Source organism: Chinchilla lanigera, unplaced genomic scaffold (assembly GCF_000276665.1).
Source record: "Chinchilla lanigera isolate Chin_1 unplaced genomic scaffold, ChiLan1.0 scaffold00052, whole genome shotgun sequence".
In the NCBI taxonomy this organism is placed as follows: Eukaryota; Metazoa; Chordata; class Mammalia; order Rodentia; family Chinchillidae; genus Chinchilla; species Chinchilla lanigera.
The window spans coordinates 11,275,540-11,298,162 of record NW_004955453.1 but is presented as its reverse complement, the minus strand read 5'-3'; the positions used below and the strand labels follow the sequence as shown (position 1 = coordinate 11,298,162).

Genomic DNA, 22,623 nt, shown 5'->3' with positions numbered 1-22,623 from the left:
AAGTGCTGGGATTTTAGGAATGAGCCACTGGCCTGGGTCAATCCACATCTTTTGTGTTGTAGAATACCTTTTAGCAAGGCTCTGAAGTCCTTCACAAAACAGCGGATAAACAAGAGAATTATTTGGTGTGGCTCTCTTTAGGCTGCTATACTGGGTAGGAAAAGTAGGTAGACATCTCAAGGTTTCTGCTCAAACACAAAGTGACTTCCTAACTATATTTTTATAGCTCCCAATTGACAACCACTAGTTCTAACTATATTGAAACGTAACCATAAAGCGCATTCTGCAAGGAAATATTCTGTTATTTTTTGTATTTTCTCTTACTTTATTTTAGAGCCAGCCTTTCCAGCACGAACGGGAGCACAAGCATCTGCTGTAGAATCCCTCCTTCCCAGCTGTGTCCGCACAGCCTACAGCAGTAACGGGGAACCTTTTAGAGCTTTCAGTGCCATTCATTCACACCAGTGGTCTACAGCCTTGTTTTATTGTTTTAATGAATAGCTCCCAAGCAACATAAGTTTTCAGGAGTGCTCTATCATTTAGAAATACACAGAAAATCACTTTTACTTCTATCAGGACACCCAAAACATTGAGTAATTGCATCAAATACATGAATTTTTAAATTCTGCTTTAGGGAAGAGTGTTATGGGTTCAGAACTCAGTCTCACGCGCCGCAGCCACATTAAATGTGCCTCCTGCCCCCCTTAGAATCTACAAATCCGTCCTTCTCATAGGATTTAGGGTGATCTACTCAAGCGCATATATGAACTTCTAAACACATTTCTGTGTCCAAGCACCTAAGAAATCACCTGTAGGGATTTTCACACTCAAACTTCTGCCTAAATCCCACCCTTAACTCTTTCTGCCCTTTCCGCTGCTAGAACCAGAGCTGCCAGTGAGACTGCCCAAACCCATCACAGCCCCGAGTCCCAAACACATGCATATTCTACGCGATGCTTCTTTCCTGGGTCCTGTGCCCTGCACACTCTCACCCGCTCCTGCCTGCTGCCCCTGCAGTCTGGCTGGGCTCAGCCTAGGCATCAGCCTTAGAAAAGCCACTGTGATGCCTGTGTCTCTAACCCTTGCCAGGTGGGTCCTTACTGTTCCTTCACCTTGATACTTGGAAGTGTCTCCCAACAAGGTGTGAGGAGGTTTCCAAAGTGCAGATAAAGAACCTAACCATCCTATCTGTGGAATACATTTACAGGTCCACTGACTGTCACCACTGGAAAATAATTTTCAAGATTAGTAGTAAGAGGCACAGGAAGAGTTTTATCAGGCAGAAAGTTTTTAGTACACAGTTAAAGAACTAGTGTGGGACCACAGGTGAGGCAGGTGCATAATTTCCTGAAGCAGAGACCATTTAAACAATTTTTTTTAACTAGGCCACCTCTATCAATCTATTTTTTAAATTTTATTTTAAAAATAAAAGAAGGAAAACATATTAACAAACAGACATCCATTTACAAAAGAGCGTAAGAACAATACAAGCAATACTGAATTACAGACAAAGTGGTAGGAAATTAACAGTGGTTGCTGTATCACGTATTGATATCTTCAAAGTGGTTTCTCAGGAAAATAAATAGAGACATGCACGATTGATCAAATAATCATTATCTGTTCTTTTTAGTAAAGTGATAGAAGTCAGTAATACAACTATGTTAACTATCCTGTATATAATGCATACATAATTTCTCCTTCTTTCTTTTCTCTTTTCCCCTCATCCCAGTTGCTCTTTACTTTTGAGCAGTTTCCTTTCATTTCACAATGTCTCTCATACCTCCTAATTTTTATTCACTATTTCAGGTTTTTACACTAGTGAGACAATACATTGCTTACACATGGAGGTCTGGTTTATTTCACTTATGAGTATGGTCTCTAGTTGTGACCATTTACCTGTAAAAGTCTCGAGTTTATCTTCCTTTATAGCTGAGTAATATTCCATTATATAAAAGTATCACAATTTTTTTATTCATTCCTAAGTGGGTGGACATTTGGGTTGCTTCCACAATTTAGCAATTACAAATTGCACTGCTAGGAACATGGGTGCATATATATTGCTATGATATGATGTTCTTAGATCCTCTGGGAAAATACCCAGAAGGGGAATAGCTGGGTTGAATGGGACCTCTAGACCTAGTTTTCGGAGGAATCTCCAAATTGACTTCCACAGTGGTTTCACCAGTCTTCATTCCCACTAGCAGAGGAGAATAGTTGCTATTTCTCCACAGCCTCGCCAGCACTTGTTATTGGTTGATTTCTTAATGCTAGCCATTCTTACTGGGGTAAGATGAAATGTCAGTGCTGTTTTAATTTTCATTTCTCGAATGACTAATGATGTTGAACATCTTCTCATGTATTTATTTGCCGTTTGCATTTCTTTATCTGAGAAGTGTGTATTCATCTCAGCTACCCATTTTTGGATTGGGTCTTTGAATTTGGGGAGGCTGATGTTTTTTAATTCTTTATATGTTCCAGACAATTTTTGAAGCGGTGGAAATATACTGAGGTTTCTTCAGTATAAAAGTACAAGTTGAGGATCCTTAGTCTGAAAATCAAAAATCCAAAATTCTCCCAAACCCAGAACTTCATGAACAATGATGTAATACAACAAATAGAAAATTCCATATCATGAAACATTATTTCATGAGTAAAATAGTAAAAATATGATGTGAAATGACCTTCAGTCTCTGTGTACAAAGGGTGGGACAGAGCCATTCCCCTGAGGCCTGGGGCAAAGAATCCCAGGCCAGGAAATCCCAGGCACCAAAGAGCTTCTTCTTGGAGGAGTAAGAGAAGCCATGTGACTGGACAGAAGCAGAAGCTTCTGGAAGCTTCTAGAACACCTCTACTCCTGGCCTGCTCCACACATTACTCCTTCCCAGCCTCCCTTACAGTGAGTGACACAACATGGACTCTTGGGTCAGGAGCTCTGCTCTCTCAACCCTGAGCTCACCCAGAGTCCTGGAGTGTCACGTCATCCATTGAGACTTCTCCTGTGTGACACCAATAGGTTGGATGAGCTAATCTCAATTCCGTATGTCATGATACTATTAACATTAATTTCTAAAAAAAAAAAATCACTGAATCCCTGGAGGCATCCTTCATTCACATATTCATTAAAAAAAAAAAAACAAACCTGAGTGCCTAAGCGATATCAGGCACCATTCCAGACACTGACCTTCAAGCAAGACAGAGCGCCCACTCCATGTAGTGAAGGGCTGGTAAAATAAAAATTTTGAGTTGTGGATGTGACTCAGTAGTAGAGCACTTGCCTAGCACGTGTGAAAGCCTGGGTTTGATCCTCAGCCAAACAGAGACAAAAAAAAATTAAAAATAAAAATATAAGGTAAAATGTAGGCAGGGTAAACTTCTAGAGAGAAAAATAAAAAGGGCAAAGGAAAAGAGCAGGGAGAGGCCTGCTGTTAAGTAAGGTAGTTAGGGAAGGCCTTTCTCAGGGGGAAGTATTTGGTACAGACTTTACTTATAATTTACTTATACCTCACAATTAAATTGTTTATGGCAGGTATAGGATGTTTGAAATTTATCAGCACTCTTTCTGACTGGTGTGTCTGTTTATTCATATGGAAATCAGTGTTCTCAAGGTTATTTCAATAGGCCAGTGAGCAAGCTTTCTGAAAAGACAGCTAGATGGATGGATGGATGGACAGATTGATGGTGTGTGTGTGTATGTGTGTGTGTGTGTGTGTGTGTTATTGGAGACTGAATCCAGGGCCTTTGCACTGAGTGACCTCCCCAGGGTCTCACTAAGTTGCCCAGGCAGGCCTCAAATTTGCAATCTTCCTGCCTCAGGTTCCCAGACTGTTTGAAAATACATGGCCAAACTTGAGTTGGTTTTTGCCCTCTTTAAAATAAAACTTCCACTGTAATTGAGACCCAGGAAGACAGTGCATGAGTAAAGTAAGTAAGTATACTGTAAGTATACCTTCCTCAGAGCCATCATTTGAAGCTCGGTCTTGTGGTGGAATGTGGGAGTCGCAGAGGAGAGGAGGGATGTGACTGCGTGCCCCTAGGGCAGATTCTGGCAGGCTCACCCTAAGCTTTCTCATTAAAAAGGGTCATAGGGAGGTTACAGCCCTGATTACGGTCCCATTGGGGAGGTGCTGATGGGGTGATCGACAGCCCTCCCTAATAACATCCTGTTAATCACTCACTGACCCACTGGACAATCAGTGGCGTCCTGGGTTCTTCCCCTCCTTCGCCTCTGCTGGTCCAGCCTCTTTCTTTGCTCCCTGCAGTGAGCAGGCGTCAGGCAGGGGACTTCTGAGGCTCCTGTCCCTTCCTGCTCAAAGACTGGCTCTTCAGGAGCACAGTGTCTAACCACAGGGGCAGAGAGTGTTTTCTTCTCTACCTTATAATGAAGTCGCACTGCCAAAGAGGAGGAGGAAGCAGAAGAGAAGGGGGAGAAGAGGAAAGAGATGGCTTTTCTGAGGGAGAACATTGTCACTGCGTCCAACATGAGGCAGAAACTTGGTTTTCAGAGCTAAAGGACTACAGAATATTTACATGTCTACAGGACTATACCTTTTCAAATCCTTAATTTTAGTTTCACAATCTTTTCATTTAACGAAGGGGTCAGTTACTTTTTTGGGGGGGTGGTTAAGCTCTACACGTGAGTGTCTCTATGTTTACACTAAGGTCTTCCATAGAGCCCACTAGACCAGACATCCCTGGCCAGAAAGTCTGAGGACTCAGGAGGCCAGTGCGCTGGGCTGGAACTTACAAGGTTAAGTTCTGACGTTGGCCTGACCAGAGGTACATCTTGACTCTTTGGTTGACAGATGGTTACCACCAACAGGCAGAATTAAAGCTAAGGGCAAGAGAAGCAGTCTTTCAGTTAATGTGGCTGAAAGGTACCCATCCCCGAGGTACGAGAGATTCTTTCCACTTGAACTTCATGGCTGAGGTGCTCTCTCATGTCACCATGTTTAGAAATTTCCTAAGAGAGAGACTACATCATGGGCCGGGAGGCAACCAGCTTTGACCAGTGAGTCATGAAGCTAAGGTTTCCCCTGGTGTGGGGGTGGTGGAGGTCGGATGGGAGCACGAAGCAGAGAGAGAAGGAGGTAAGCGCTGTCCATGTTTATCCCAACATGTCTGTTTCCACTTTGGAAGAAAGAGAAGTGATCGCTGGGAAAGGGGAAGGAAGAGAGTGAGGGACAAACGGAGCTCTCTGTAAACATCCAGCTGATCTGAGGGTGTTTGAGAAGACCATGTACTCATTCTCTAGACTTTGAGGTAGGTTTTGACACACGAAGGTAGTAGCCACCTCTGTTCATAACCTTCATGTTGATAGTTGTTTAAAATGAGTATGAAAATTGGCTTTTCCCAGTGCAGACAGCATCGCCCACGACACCAAACGGAGTGGAAATACACATAAACAGTGGGTAAAGAAATGAAGAGTCCGCTTGGCTGTGCCCTGGGTTGGCTGAGCAGATACGTGGCCAGGGCAACCACCCTGGGAACTGGTATCATCTGTGTTGTCCTAAGTGAATTTTCTTCTCTGCATCCTGTGATTATGGCTCCCATAATTTCGTTAGGCTGCATATTGGGATTTTATTTGTATGCATTTCCTTAGACTCCATTTCCTCTAAGCGTCCTAATTGGTAATTCAGTTTGCTTCTGGGCTGCTGCCCACAGGACCCCTCATTGTGTAGCAGTGCTTCTCTCACCTGTGTGCTCTTTAGAACAAAAGAAGATAGTGTCCTGAATATCTGCCAAAAAACAGTTCAGCCTGAGAGCTGGGGACAATCATCCTCTGTTCTCGTCACCATTCAGTTCCAGGTTAAGTTACTTGCCATGTAAGAGAAGTGGGAAGATCTGGGCACTTGTGAAAGGGACCAAACCCAGACAAGCAGAAGGGCGATGGCCTTTGAGCAAGAATACACACTGTTTTCCCCATAGGAATGGCTTGGATCCCTGGGGTTACAGCAGGAAGTTACACTTCCTGGTTTCTTTGTGTACAGCTATCTGGGCAGGGAAAAGGCAAGCCACAGAGACTTGGATGGCTGTAATTCAGACTCGGATGGATGAGGTTGCTGTTGCTTGACTCCGTGGAGTCTGAGCCCTCCAGAAATAACTCATTTCTTTTAAGTGATGGCTGCCCAAATCCTTTCTGAATTCCATTAAGACATACAGTCACAGAAGTGACCTTGGGCTATACTACCTCACAACATGGACAGACCATTAAACATCAACAGTTGTTTCTTTACGGGAGGCCAGTGTATGAGGTATGATCCAAAACTATGATGTATGTTTTCATTTTAAAAAATTTATTGCAATGAGATGCTTTGCTATGCCTGCCCCCTCAAAATAGTTCCCGTTGCTTTGATTACATTTATCTCATCCTTCTCGCCTGAAGCAGTTCTTGAAAGTAGTCTTTCCTGAGGGTCTTTAGTTGCACTGGCATTGCTGCTACCATGTCCTGAGCAGATTTAAAACATTGACCTTGCGTGATCATGTTGACTTTGGGGAAGGGCCAGAGTCTCATGCTAGATCTGATGAAAAAGGTGGGTGAGGACACATTGTAATGGTTTTACGAGGCTGCCCTCCCACTGGATGGCGCTAGGCAGAAGCACTCACCATAGTTTTGACCTCATAAAGACATTCAGGAAAGAGGACTTCCAGAACTGCTTCAGAAAGTGGCAAGAATGATGGGATAAGTGCAATCCAAGTGAGGGGGAGGATTTAAGGGGGACTGATGGCAATGCGCCTTTCACTTTAATAAACTTGATATTTAAACATTCATCTTATGTTTTGATCACACCTTGTAAATGACCCAACTCTGACTAAATGTGTAAGGAGAATGGGAGATTGCCTGAAAAACAAGGGCTCAATGCTAACGACCTTTAGGCTAAAATCAGGCCCTTGGTAGCAGAGATCAGCTTGTTGGCTGCAGACCTCACTCGTGGGAGACTTCCTCGGAAGCAGGTGCTGCCGTAGAAAGACAGCAACCAAAGAGCAGTCACACTTTCTTTGTCTCAGGGTGATTCAGAGCTCACCACCGCCTGAGGCCAGAGCTATACCAAAATATACTGAGCCTGAACCCCACTTGGTGACATCTATGTTTTTCCCAACTAAATTCATCCTGCCAGCAAACTGTGAGACACGTTCCACAAACCCAAATAACTTAGTCTACAGAGGTCCTTTTGTTTTGTTAGGGATTTGGGGTTTTGGTAATGATATAGGGCAGGTCAAAACACTTTTTTGACCAACATGTTAAAAGTAAATATTTTCTCAATCTTTAGGGTAAAACAAGAGTTTACCGGGGTGCTGCTGGTATGATAAGAACTTAAAGGAAGGTCTAGGCAGATGTTCCTTATGCTACCCTCACAAGTTTTCGAGTTTTTTAGATTTGCCCTTAGAACCTAAGTGAATGAATTGCAGGAATATCTGTGAAATATGTACAGAATAAATAAACTGCCTTCCGTGAATGGGAGATTTGCTCATTTAAATTTTTGAATTTGCTCATTTAAATGTTAAACACCATATTGCATTACAGTGTTTTGAGAAAAGTACTATATATAAATTCTTAATTTAGACTTAACCTATCAGTATCCCCTTATTGTTACACCTACAGAGAAAAATAAGAAAGACTTTCCAGGGTCATTTGAGGAGGAAGGTGGAAACACTGCTTCATTTGAATTTCTATGGCATATCCCATAGCTGCTTTATAATACGTGCCATATATAGACTGCTGCTTACAATGTTGGTTTTCAATATCTATGTGGTTCCTGAGTGGTTATAAATATAAATAAGTGAGGATTTAGATAAAGGCAGCAGCAGCTCATTATTAATGCACTCTGCCCATAAACTCAAGCTTGATGTTACTAAAGCCAGGAGCGCAGGGGCAATGATAGCTCATTTTGGAGACTCCCATCAAAAGTGATCAGTACTAGAATGACACCGTGACTGAGGACATTTATTCTGTGTGCAAAGTTTTGTCTTTTGACACTTCTTTAATTGCAGTGTTTTGCTGCTTTTAAATAAATAGGAATGGACCAGGCCTGATGGTACATCCTGTAATCCCAGTACTCTGAGAAGCTGAGGCAGGAGGATGGCAAGTTGCCCAGCCCGGGCAAATTAGTGAGACCCTGTCTCAAAAAGAGTTGGGGACATCGCTCAGTGTAAAGGCCCTGAGTTCAATCCCAGTACTGCAAAAAAAATAATAAAATAAAAAAAAATAAGAATGGGAGAAAATAAAAAGTGTAAGTGTTCTATGCCTTATTTTGGATCTTGTTAAATGATATATCACTAGTTTATTTCAAACTGAAGAAAAAGGGTCCATTCTAAGGGCATTACCTCCCAGAATATCTCTTTGCTGTAACACCCTCCGGGAATGCTGTGCTTTGGGAGGCCTAGAAAAATACCGAAAGCATAGGGCCTGGTGAAGAGATGCTCTGTTAAGGTTATATAATCCATTTAGGAATATGATCAAGAAATAAAAAAGGGTCAGAACCAAGAGCAAGGTTGCTAAACACAGGGAGGAATGGCCAGAAGTCTTTCTGTTAAACTATGTGTGATGGCCAGTACCTAAAATCTCAGCACTCGGAGGCTGACGCAGGAGGATTACAAGTTCAAGTTGCCTAGGGAATGTAGCAAGACCCTGTCTGAAAATTAAAAAAAAAAATTGTTTGAGGATGTAGCTCAATAGGTTCAATTCCCAGTACTGCCAAATAAAATAAAATCCTTCTGTTCAAGCAAAAGCTATATATTGAATTATGATGAACCATAAATTTGATTAAGTATATTATGAAATATTTTAAACGTATTAGGGCTGAAATGATGTAAAAAGAGATGGGGGAAAGCGTATGATGAATGCTTGCTGTTTTACTTTAAATGTTAAGAGTATAAATTTATTTATTTTGGTTCACTTACCTTCAATATACAAGTCTCTCATCAAGGGAAGATAAAAGAGCCAACTGTTACAGTTTCCTTGCAAAGTGACAAAGGTCTCTAGCCACTGGTAGTAATTGCTTTGGATCAATATACCAATTACAGGCCATTATGGTTTTTATTCAGTGTAATGTCTGTGATTATGATGATTATGATGTCTCAGTGGGTGTTATTTCCCTATCCTTGGCCCCATAGCAAACAGTGTCAATTGTATTGATGGTGCCACTGGTACATGACAAGCAAAGACTAAATTCATACAAAGAGGATGGAATATTCTCAGTGTGTTGGGGCTAGGACTGGAGCAAGAATTCTTCAGGAGCTAAGGGCTTCTCTCTTCTCATGCTTTTGCTGGGGTGCTGGCCCAGAACTCTTACTTCTTAGAGGTCCCGTGGGTCATGAGATTCCCCCCTGCAGTTGCTATGGCCAGATTCATGGTCATACCAGGAAATAACCTGGGTAGAGTATTCACTAAGAGCAATACCCACCCCAGAAAAGCAGGACAGGAGATGTCACAAAGGCAACCAGCTGATCCTGCATGCAGCCCCAGATGCCTTCCAGGGCTCCTTGACATTTGCTTTATCTCCCTTCCTGATATCATTATATTTGACACCTTTCTCCCAGTGGCAGAGTAAATCCATGGCAAGTCAAATCCTTGACGAGCTGTCCACCCCAGGGATGGATGGTTGGAAGGCTAAATCAGTGAATGCACTCTTCCGCTCAGAATAACCTTGCACACAGCCCTGGCAGGACCAGGGGTTCAGGGATAGTGACTGCTGACATTACACTGAGCTTGCTGGAGGAGGGGTCATTCGGCATAATTTCTGGGAGACAATGATAGCAAAGACCACAGTCTTAAATTCCTGCTATTATAGAAATTACTATAGATGACATTGGCCAGGAAGGTCCACTACTTGGTACATAGGTGGCATGGCTGATGTTGTTTTTAATTTGAGGACTGAACCCCATGCCTTCACACTGAGCTGCATGCCCACCTCTCCCCTCATTTTTTTTTTTTTTTTTTGAGACAAGGTCTAAGTTGCTAAATTGCCCATCCTAGGCTTACATTTCCAGTTCTCCTGTCTCATCCTTCCAGAGTGCTGGGATTGTAGGTGTGTGCTACCATGCCCCGCACTGACAATCTTGAAGGAATTGTCATTCTCACAGTTCTTTCCTTCTCCAAGCATAGTGACATCAACACAGGTGGTAGGGACGTAATCCTCTGGCTTCACCTTTCAAGTGGTGTTGGCCATAACTAAGATGATGAGAAGCACAACAGATGGTAGGATGTCAGCATCACATCACTCTACTTGATGTGGGAGGGATCTTGCTTCTGAAAAACGGAGTTGGGATTCTTACTGACTACTTCCTGTTTCCCACCTGGACAGTACCATTGAACTTGCTATGGATAGAATCATTTCTGCACATCTAGTCCATGGTATAAAGTCAAGGAAAGAGTCAGTGGCTGCTGCGATATCCACTTCAGAAGCAGCCTGTTAACTGGGGCAGTGCAGGCAAATCCATTTAATTCAACTTTCACCATCATCGTAGGAATGAACTGAATGACACTGCACCAAAGGTGAGACTTCTGTAAGTATAAGGAGTTGCGAGAGAGCTGTCTGGGTTTCAATCAGGAAAATGAAAACAGTACAGTTTAGGCCAAAACCAAGCAGCAGGTTTGGATAGCAAGAGGTACAAGTTGTTCAAATCCTTTAGGTTCCTGAATTTCAGATAGCAAGTAGCATGAGTTTTACAGCAAAGAATTTATCTAGAAATTTACCTCAATCTATTGAGCTTTAGATTTTGAAAAACAGAATTAAGAGAGTGTGAGATAGCTGCATATTTACTACTTGCTCTCGTCCGTGCTCATTGGGGCTGGGAGATTTCTTTTTTTAAATCATAGCTTAAACTAGACACAGTCTTATAAAGATGCGTGAGTTTAGGTAACTGTGTAATTATAGCAGTACAACTGTGATTCTAAAAGTGCTCAGTCTGCAAGATGAATTTTGTAGTTGGCGTACTTACGTCTTGGATGGAATACATTTTAGAAATTATAACTAACAATCAGGCCATGATTTCACAAATGTTTCACTAAAATGAAGTGAGTCAATTTGAAGATCAGTGTTGCAGAAATGATATGGTGAGTGGCCCGTGATTGTAGCAGAATCTGAAAGGTGAAACACCTGACAGCGGGCTCTGGGGACACAGGCGACATCTGTAGACACAGCTTGCTGGGAAACCCAGAGGAAGCATCCCACTGGAGAGCCGCACATTTTCTACTTAAAGTTCTGCTGACCCGGTGTTGAAAACATGGTATGAAAGCGCGAGGTGTTCTCGCCTCGTAAAGACCGCAGGTGATGCTTGTCTCCTTGGAGAAGGTGACAGGCAAATTCCCATCCTTTGCATGAAAAACTCACACAGCACGCAGGTGTATCGTGCAAAGCGCATCTCCTTGCTATCCCAGACTGGCATCTGTTTTCTTATGTACCTACACACACTTACATATAAATGCATTTTTAAAAATGCAAAAAGAAGCAATTGTATTCTTGCAGACTCTTACTTGTTTCACACAACAGTGTATCTCATAATTTATTTTTAACAGTTGTGTGATTTAATTAACCAAGTCCAGTCATGAATAGAGTTGTTTGCAGGTTTCTGTTAGTTGATTGTGTTGGAAGGAGATGAGCTTGGGCGAAGTTTAGGTTTTGTGTGTGCTCTGTGTTTCTGAGGATGAAAGATACCCTTGCCTCAGCGGGGTCACCCACTCATTGGTGGGATGGTGGAATAAATATTTAGCAGTTTTCTAACCAGATGCGATATCTTAATCACTCAGCCCTAAGGGCAGTCAAATGGCCTTAGCTGAGCTCCAGATGGATCTAATGGATTAAGAAAGTGGAATTTGTGTTCTTTAAGGAAACATATCTGTTCTCTTATATTGTATATGCCCTACTTTATTTAGAAGCAGTACTAAATTTGTCAGATGCTAGATGGTGGGTATCATAAAAAGACAGTAAGACTTATAAATTCAAGTCTAGCTCCTGTACACACATGACATTATTTGGGGTGAGATACCTTGTTTACAAGTCAATTTCATCATCTGTAAACTAAGGATGATGAAACACGAAAATAAAATGAACATAAAAATAATGCCTGGGAAGTATCCTCCAAAAAAGAGCACTACATGAATGTTATTATTTAACCCAACTCTTTCTTAATAATGAAGAAGAAATTCAAATAGTTTGAAGTGACTTTCCTAATGCATACCTATAACTATGAATTAATCACCAACCTTTGATACCTTTTGTATTTATCTTAAAAATTTCAGTTAAGCCTGCAACCCCAGGTACTCAGGACACTGAGGAAAGAAATTGAAAATTGGAGGCCAACTTGGATATTTAACAAAACCTTGTCTCAATAAATAAAATGAAGAGAGGAAAGGAAGGAAGGAAGGAAGGAAGGGAAAGAAAGAAGAAAGAAAAAGAAAGAAAGAAAGAAAGAAAGAAAGAAAGAAAGAAAGAAAGAAAAAGAAAGAGAAAGAAAGAGAAAGAAAAAGAAAGAAAAAAGAAAGAAAAAGAAGGAAAGAAAGAAAGAAAGAAAGAAAGAAAGAAAGAAAGAAAGAAAGAAAGAAAGAAAGAAAGAAAGGGGCAAGCAGACAGGTGATGTAGCTCAGAACTGCCTGGTTCAAAAATTAAAACATCAGAAGAAAAGCTGAACTTGATAAAATAGAACATTACAAAGAACAAAAAAAGTGTGGTTTAATTATTTCTATTTTATTTTCTCACCTGCCATTTGTACCTTAGTTATTTTACCTGCCTTTATAGAACTTAGAAATTATATATATATGTAGATATACGGATATAGATATATGCCTGATTTCTGATAGTCTTCTGCATTATAAAGTATTTGCTCTATTACTCTTTTGTCTTGGTGCTTCAGGCATGAGTAAAGTTTTATTACTTTGCAATTAAAAGTGCTTTTCCCAGTTATTCTCTCTCTCTCTTTCTCTCTCTCTCTCTCTCTCTCTTTCTCTCTCTCTCTCTCACTCTCTCTCTCTCTCACACACAGTGAACATAAAAAATAAAACTAGAAATAATGCAAGAAGTCTGAGTAGACATTCACCATTTAGAAACAACTTTTCCTGGCATATGGTAAGCCATAGCCTCTAGAATGTTCCTCAGTGACCGTCACAAAGAACTACTTTTAATTCATTCCCTGAGGCCAAATAGGAGACCACACAGCAGTGTATATGCCAGGGAGAAGAAGAAGGTGGAACACAGAGTAAACAAGAACGTGGGCTTGCTCTCAGTGTCTCCTTTGGAAAACCCCAGATTGAAAAGCCCGCTCAGCTCAAACCACTCTCACGATGACTCCCACACTTGTAGCTGTGCAGGTGGCTTTCCAGCTGGTCTCTGGGGGCTGTGTGCATCCTCAGTGCCCTGTGAAGCTGGTCTCTGGGGAAAGAAAGAAGTTAATATTCACAGTTGCAGTAGCTTGCTTCTACTGAAATCAATATCTGCAGGAGCTGTCAATAACATTTCAGAATGAGGGACTTTGAGGGCAGAGTAGAAGAGGTATATCTGGACCCATCTTAATGTCTGGTTTTTCTTTTGTCCTTGCGATGTCATTCATATAGAATGATCATCACCCTTTTAAAGCATGTAATTTAGTAAACCCATAAGGTTGTGCAATCATCAGCGCTGTCTGGTTCTGGAACATTTTTATCACCCCAACAAAAACACCACCGTACTCATTATTGGTCATTCTTCATTCCTCTTTCCTAGCTCTATACAACAACTGACATTTCTTTTTCTGTGGATTTGCCTATTCTGGACATTTTGTTTAAGTGGAGTCACACAAGTTATGCTCTTCAGTGTCTGACTTTCACTTAGCGTATGTTTCTCCAGGTTCAACTATAATATCTACCAATACTTCATTTCTTTTTATAGTCACATAAAATCTATTGTAAGGCTATATTACACTTTGTTTGTCCTTTTAGCAGTTGATGGACTTTAGGTTGTTGAAAGATTTTGGCTATTGAGAAGAATGCCGCTGAGAAACTTATATTTGTGTATAAGTTTCTGTGAGGACATTAGTTTTTGTTCTCTTGAGTATATACTTAGGAGTAGAATGCTTGGGTATCTGGTATTTCATTACCCAAATCAACCAATACATGAGTGTGAACTATCAAGAGAAGTTATAGTCTTCAGGTTATATCTCATTGTCCTCTGGTCTCCAGTAGTTAAAAAATTATATAACTAGTTCCTTTTTGGAAATAACTCATAAATGGACTCTAAATCCAGTGTTTCCCCACTAGGATGTGAAGGAGATCATACACTTTTTCTAGATAGCAGTGAAACTATTGGATGTGATTTCCACCATCATGGAGGAAACTGTGGGTATACCAGAAGGAAGAAAGATGTTAGAGTTCATGAAAGTGTGTGTGCGTGTGTGTGTGTGTAATTTGAAAAGAACCTCTCAGTGCTGCCTCCAACCCTGGATTTAGCCTCACATGAGCAGCTTTTTGGAAATAGAGGTGACCAGGTTGGCCAGCAATATGCAGTACACATGAAAATGAATGTGTGACTGCATTCAGTAACCTTGTGACTCATATTTAAATACCACATTGTTTCTCTGGTGTGAGAAACCAAACATGTAAATAAGGACCAAAATGTGTAGTAGATATTGGGGAATGGGAAGAAAATGTTCAAATAGGAAGGGGAACAGTGGAGGGGAGAGGAGGAAAGGAAGGAAGGGATAAGAAAAAAAGCATAGAAGGAGAAAAACAGGAACAAAGCTTTTGTAAATAAGGAGGGGAAGAGGGGTTGAAGGGAAGGAAGGGGAATGGGAAAGAAAGAAGCAATCTATACCATGCACAAGTACAAATTCTTTCTGATGAATGTTATCATTATGTATATCTAAAATGTACCCCCCAAAACCCATTGGCTGCATTGTAAGTAACAATTGTATTTCAAGGATCCTCTGTGTTCTAAATTATTTAGATCTTATTTACATTAGTGTGGAAAGTGAGGTCCTGCAGTTGAAGATGTGTTAGACAGTACGGCTGTCATTCTAGATGGGAATGGCCAGATGAGGCCGATTTTGTCTGCCAGCTCCTTGTAAGTCCAGCCGTCCGGCACAACACTAAGTTGTAGGCTCTTCTACCATGGAGATGCACTGCTGATCCACAGAATTGATTCACTTGGAAGCCTTTCTTCTGCTTTGGATCATTAGTAGACTATCAAGAAAACTGGATTTTCTGTCTACATATATACTTCTATAGTCTTCTATGGACTATAAATCCAGTGTTTCCCTACTAGGATGTGAAGGAGATCACACACTTTTTCCCCACAATAAGAGTAGAAGTAAGAAAACAGATTAATTCCTCTTCACGAAACCTACCCTGTCCCATCTCTCAGCACTGGGCAGGGTGACCCAGCCTGTTTACTGAAGGCATTAATGATCTATAATTCCTTCCTGTGTTGCTTCCTCATGGACTTTTGCTTTAATGGTCAAGTCTTTGGGGCCTCAGTCCAGAGCATGATGGATGATGGGACTTAATTGGGTCCCTTAGGTAGGAGGGCCCTTAACAATGCAGAGCAAAGTCCTCCTTGCAAGGCAAGCCCTACCAAGTTAATCATTACACTCTTTACCTGGGAACTAAATGGGGAACTACTATAGTTCTCTTCTGTGATGGAAATTTCAAAATAGACTTTATTTTCTAGAGACTTTTAGGCTCACAATAAAATTGAGCACAAAATAAGAATTTCCCTATACCCTCTGCCTACCTTCTACACAAAAGTTTCCCCTCCTATCAACGTCCCACATCAGAATGATACATTTGTTCCCACCACTTGTGAGGCTGAGGCAGGAGGATTGCTATGAGGGTGAGGCCAGCCTGGGCTACATAGTAAGTGTTGGGCCAGCCTGCACTACAAAGTGAGAGCCTGTCAAAAAAAAAAGTTGTCTAAGAAGAATGATGCATTTGTTACAACTGATGACAGTACCTCGACATATTGTTGTCACCCAAAGTCTATAGTTTACATTAGGGTTCATTTGTGATGTGATACATTCCCTGGGTTTTCCCAAATGTATAATGAGAAGTTTCCATCATTATAGTGTCGAAAAGAACGGTTTCATTGCTATACAAATCTGTGCTTTGCTTTTCCATTTCTCCTGCCCTCTAATCCCCAACATGCCCTGATCTTTGTTCTGTCCACACAGTTTTACCTCTTCTGGAACAGTCTGTAGCTGTAATCTATAGCATGTAGCCTTTTCAGATTGGCTTCTTTCACTTAGTAACACTCACTGAAGTTTCCTTCACGCTTTCTTGTGGCTTGATAATTCATTTCTTAGTAGTATTAAATAATTTTCCATTTATATATCTACTCACCTTCTAAAGAACATGCTGGTTGCTTCCAAGAGATGGCAGGTATGACTAAAGTTTCTATGAACACCAGCATACACATTTTTTTGTTTTTGGTAGATATAAATTTTCAACTCACTAGGGTAAATACCGAAAAATATAATTGCTGTACTGCATGGTAAAAGTATATTTTCTTTTGTAAGAAACTGCCAAATTGGCTTCCAAACTGACTCGCATCTCCACCAGAAATGAAGAAGTTTCTTCTGTTCCACAGACTCACCGTCTTTTGGTGTCAGTGTTTTGGATCTTGGCCAGTCTAATAGGTGTAGGTCTTGTTATTTTAATGTGCAATTTCCTAGTGACATATGATGTTGACCATTTATACGGTTTTTACTATCTTAGACCAAACATTTCTTCCTAGTTCTGTCAGACCCAGCATTCTCTATTTTTACAAAATGCCCTTTTACTGAACCAATGAAATGCAAAGAAGCTGACCTTCTTTCTGCTAATGTTTCAATTCATCTGCTGTACGAGAACCAAGATCTTGTCTATCTTGTTCTTCATAGTGTTTCCCGAACTAGCATAGTGCCTGGTCCGTAGAAGCTCACTCACTAAATATTTATAACATATGGTAGCTTGAATGGTGGCCTCCAAAAAGATATGTTCATATCTTCATCCCTAGAAACAGAACATTGCCTTAAAAAACAAAAGAAGCCCTGCAGATGTAATTAAGGATTTTGAGATGATGTCATCCTGGATTATCCAGGCAGGCCAATCCAGTGTTAATCATCCCCATAAGAAAAGGGCAGAGGGACAACCTACATAGAAGAGGAGGTAGCAGTGTGTCCAGGGAGGCAGGGATTGAATGTGGCCACACATCAAGGAGTTCCTATTATCACTGTAAGCTGAAAGAGTCAAACAAAGGACTCTGCCCCAGAGCCTCCACCTAAGTGTGGTCCTACTGACTGACCCCTTGGTTTCAGACAGATAGTCTCCAAGCCCCAACCAACCACAAATCTATTTTCTCTTTCTATGGAGTTGCCTATTCTTGACATTTGCATAATGCAATCATACAGTGTGTGGCTGTTTTATGTCTGGATTTCTAGGATAGCAACCCCTTCTTTTGTATTCTGAATATATTATAATACTCCTTTTACATTCTTGAAATAAAATTCAGAGATAATGTAAACTGTTTATGTATCTATAAAATTTTTCTGAGATAGTAGAGGTTGAATCCATGGTTGTTCCACTGAGCTACATCCCCAGCCCTTTTTAATATTTTATTTTTAAAATTTTGAGACAGAGTTTCCCTAAACCACTAAGATGCCCAAGCTGGGCTCAAGTTTGTGATTTTCCTGCTTCAGCCTCTGACACTGCTAGGATTACAGATGGAGGGTCCCACACCCAACACCCATAAATAATATGCTTCATCATAAAAATAACTTTTAAAGTGAGTAATTGCTGGGGCTCATCTACACTAGACTATTTCGTAGGGCAGAGACACTTTGTATGTTCTTGCCCGTCTATGTCACCGTGCGTGTGCCGGCTACAGGGATGGGAGCACGGTTTGGCTGTGGAGATGTCTCGAGCAGTATTTGCACTGATGATCTGATTGCCCCAAATGGTGAATGATTCTTAGAAAACTCAAACTTTGTTTTTTTTTTTTTTTTTTTTTTTTTTTAAAAAAAAACAGTTTGGTGTTCACTTGTGAAATAGAGTTAGGCTATCAATTCAGAGGATTCCATATGGGGCCACAGAAAAACCAGTTTTTGTACAGCAGCATGATCCTGTGACTCAGAAGGCCGGTGGTCTCGCTGGCCCCTCCTCCTCTCATGGCAGTAGTGCTGGAGATCACTGAGGTACCCAAGCGACCAGCAGTTCAGCTCCTCTCTACCTAAAAGCTCTTCCATGTACCTCATCCCCACTGGGGCTGCGGTCTGTCTGTCTTCCCTCTTTTGCTTATGTGATTGCTCCCTCACTGTCATTCACTCTGCACTCATAAGCCTGTGCGGCATTCTTTCATTTAAACAACAACACAAAAAGACAGAAAGGAAAGCACTTTTCAGGTCTCTCTGGGCTGTATGTCTGCTGACCTGATTATACCCGGATTTTTCACCCAAATTTTGCTTCATTTCCTTGACAGCTCTCCTTCCAGCCAGTCCTGTGCTCCTCATCCCAACAGTTTCCTTGGCATTGAAGGGATCTGCTAAACATGCAGGTCTGGCCTGGCCACGCCTCTGCTCACAATCTCCCAGCAGGCAGAAGGTCCTGTCTTCCTGCATATGTGGTGACTCATAATCAAGCCCAGCCCAGATATCTGCTTCTTGTTCCTCGAGTTTCAGAAAATCTTTTTCCTTCCTTTCTCCCTTCTTCCCTCCCTCCCTTCCTTTTTTGTGATATATGGATCAAACCCAGGGCCTCCACACCAAGCTATACCCTCAGCCCTTTTATTGTTTTATTTGGAGACAGGGTCTCACTAAATTGTCCAGGTGGAACTAAAACTTGAACTTTGGATCCTTCTGCTCTAGCCTCCCTCAGTGCAGGATTACAGGCAGGTGCCATTGTGCCTGGTGACATTTCAGGGAAACTCTGAACAAATTTTTGACATCTGATTGAGATAGAATCATTTGCACAAATTTAACAGCTTTATTGAAGTATGATGTATGTATTGTACAATTAACTTTCTTTAAATATATAACTCAATAACTTTTAGTGAATTCACGAGGTTTGGCACATATTTAAAATGCAGTTTGGCATATTTTGTCTTGCGTACCTACCCTGAAATCATTACCAGGACCAAGATGGTATCTGTCCTGTATTCTAGGCTCATTTGTGATTTCTTCTCATTTCCCTAGCAAGCACTGGGATTGCTTTCTGTTACTACATAGTAATTTGCATTTGCAAGGTTTCTGTATGAACAGAATCATTCGTATGGGCTGTTTTTCTTTGTCTTTTGTTTGAATCTGGCTCCTCCATTTCACATTATTTTCCGTGTTGTAGGCCTATGCCAGTAGTTTTTTCTCTTTTGTTCCTAAGTAGTATTCAAATGTATGATTGTATCACAGTTTGTTCATGTGCTCACCTATTGGACTGTTTCCAGTTTGGGACAATTATAGAAAGGCTGTTAGGAACGTTCATGTCCAAGTCTTTGCACAATATATGCTTTCCTTCCCTGTGGATACATATCTAGGAATGGTGTGGCTGGATCTTACCATAAAAATATGCTTAACTTTTAAAGAAACTGTTAAGTTGTTTCCTAGTGTGGTTGTACTATTTTGTGTTTCTTCCAGCCCTGTATAAGACATCTAAGAGCCCCATACCTGCACCACCGCCTGATGTGGTCATATCGCCATCCTAGGAGATGTTGGTGGCACACCTCAGTTTCAACTCCAGTTCTTACCTCCTTACTAGTTTTAACTTCCAGTACATGGCCCCCACTGTCACTTCTACAAGCTTTCACTTATACTGTTCTTGCAACATGGATGCTTCTCATCTTTGTTGAAACATCACCCCTTAATTCTCAGTCCACAGACCTCCGGGTTGAACCCAAGTCTCTCTGTAAATACATACTCATAAGTAGTACGTTAGTCAGCTTGCATTACTGTAATAAAATCCTGGAGAGAATCAACTTGAAAAGAGGAAAGTTTGTTTTGCCTCACAGTTGTGGAGTGTTCAGGCCATGACCAATTGGTCTGTTGCGTTGGAGCCTGAGATGACACAGTATATTATGTTGAGAGCACATGGTAAAGGAAGCAACTCATCTTATGGTGGCTGGGAAGCAAAGAGAGAAAGAAAGGCGCCATGGTCCCAATATCCTCCCCAAGGGTCCCAATATCCTCCCCCACCAACTTACTTCCACTGGACCCCACTTCCTAAAGGTTTTTCCACCTCCCAATAGCGCTAGGCATTGGGGCCCACACGTTCAATATATGAGCCTTCAGGGACATTCAAGATCTAAACTGTAATGTGCACCTATGGAATTCTGTAGGCAGTTTTTTCCAAAGCATATTTTTAAAAATTATGATGAAATGCTGTGTGTGTGTGTGGCTGGTCCCTCTGCTCAAGCACAGGGACCTAACATAGTGCTGGGCACAGTCCATGTTCCCTGTCGAGGACAGAGAGTGGCAGAGACAGGACTCAGCGTTCCAGGAGGGGTGTTCTTCCCCTGTGACCCGAAAAAGCATAGCTCTGTTTTCTCTTATTTAAAAGGGCCGTTGGTATAATCATTGTTATTAGGAATTTAATCATTAGAAACACTGTAACTGTGACAGTATTTTTAAGTGACATGAACAATTGTCCTGATCCTTAAAAAAATCCTTCAAATGCAGCCACAGAAACTCGTGAAAGTTCAACCCAATCAGTCTTCACTTTACAACTTTGTGTCTTTGGGTTCTAAGTGCTTTTGAGTGAACTAGAATTCGTCCTTAGGTCTGGAGTATTCTGTTCCTGTTGGTGGCCAAGAAGGGGCCAAGCTGAGAAATGCGTTTCCAGCGGATCTCGGGAGTCAGGGGTAACTGCGCGTCTTTCAGCTCCCCAGATAAAAGTGTTGGATGTGGCTTTTCACATTCACAGGAGGGAGGTGCAAACACAGCCGAGCCGGTCTCCGGAGAACCGCTCCTGGTAATGAGGGGATAGTAAAGAGGTTAAACCGCCGCGATGGCATCCGAGTCATTGTCGCTGAGGCTTTACAGCCTGTGGATTTGGCCTGCTGTGCACAGGCGGTGGCCGCTGGTGTTTAGCCCGGGCCAAAGAGGCAGCAGGACACAAACACACTGGCAGCGCCTCCTGGGGGGATCCCGCCTGCGCGCGGGTATTAACTAGGCGAGTTGAAAGAAAGCACCGAGAGGTGGGAATTCCTAAGGCAATCCGGCTGATTAATCTAGATGACTTGGAGATAGTCCTGCATAGTGGGTTTTGTTCCAGAGTAAGGTAACTCCATCCGTCACAAGCTAAGTAAAGCCCGAGCAAGATCAATATGGCATGGTAAGACGAGAAGGTTTATTAAAGCCGTGACAAAGTACCCGGTGCCAGGGCGCCTGGAGTCGTGCTCAATCCTCCTGCGCACGCGCATCACGTGGGATCTGGGAATGGGCGATGGAGCGACAGAGTGATGTGCGCGGAGATGATCAGAGTGCGTTAGGTGCGGATACGAATAACGGATATGCACTAATAAAAAAATAAGCAACTAAGAGACCCCAGCTGGTAGTGCGCAGTCTGCTCTGCTCAGACCCTGCGCTGAATTGGATGTATTTAAATAACATAGGTATTTAAATAACATAGTCACTCTTCTCCGGTTCATCATAGGTCATGAAATAGCCCTGCAAAGCTTTCTGACAAAATAAATGAGTCTGTTGTTAATAGTCCCATTCATTTTTGGAGAGGATGAACGTCACATCTTGATTTATATCTTGGAGGGGGAAGGAGAATGAAGCGAATGGTGGAATTTTTTTTCACTAATGGCCTCGTGGAAAAATCATTTGAACAAGCTCCAGATTGAGTTATCTTTCTTCTAGGTTTGAAAGTGCCCATGCCATTTATTTTATGGGCTCTTGATTTCCAAGGGAAGTTAAACTCAATCCAGTATGTTGCCTTCCTTCCTCAAAAGTCACAGTGGCATTCAAAAAAATATTTGACTAATTGTTCCAGTAAGAACAGACACCTTGGAGGTTTGAGCCAGAAGACAGGGCTGCCTGACTAGTGTCTTGCCTGTCTTTAGTCCAGCACTGTCTTGCAGCTGGAGAGGGCAGAACCCTGTGATTTGTAAAGCACAGGCTCTGCAGTCCAGCTTCCCGGATTCTGATTCCAGTTCTTCCTCCTGTGTGCCTCCCTCTGTGTGCCTCTGGACCAGCAAGCCAGCAATGGTTTGCTTGTCTGTAATGCGGGTCTGCACGCCACACGTGACACTGGATTGGGTGAGTCAATGTCCATGAAGTTCTCAGAACAGGACCTGAAAAATAGATGAGCTATATGAGTGTTTGTTAAATACATGATTACAATAAATCACCTGCACATTAATGCCCTATTCTGGTTGCTCAGTTGTTCTGTGGAATCCAGAAAGCTTGCTTTTTCTTTTCCTTCTTTTTTTTTTTTTTAATTTCCTTCCTTCCTTTTCCCCTCCTGTCTTAGATATTTTTCTCTTGTTGCTGAGACTAAGTACCAGATGCCCAAAATTAGGAAAAGGGAGGGTTATTTAGCTCATGGTTTGTGGAAGTTTTAGTCCATAATCAGCTGGCTCCAAGGCAGGGTGGAATGGCAAAGGGCAACAGTTCATGGCAGCAGAAGACAGCAAAAGCAACAAAAGCAAAAAGGGAGGAGCTGCAGAGAGCAAACCTTTTTCCCTCCCTTAC

At 41.8% G+C, this 22,623-nt stretch overlaps 1 protein-coding gene across 2 annotated transcripts in view; it reads left to right on the top strand.

Annotated features, from left to right (window-relative positions):
• Sgpp2 (sphingosine-1-phosphate phosphatase 2) overlaps positions 1 to 22,623 on the top strand; it is a 117,914-nt gene that overhangs the window by 63,828 nt on the left and 31,463 nt on the right. The gene's annotated exons all lie outside the window — the stretch shown is intronic.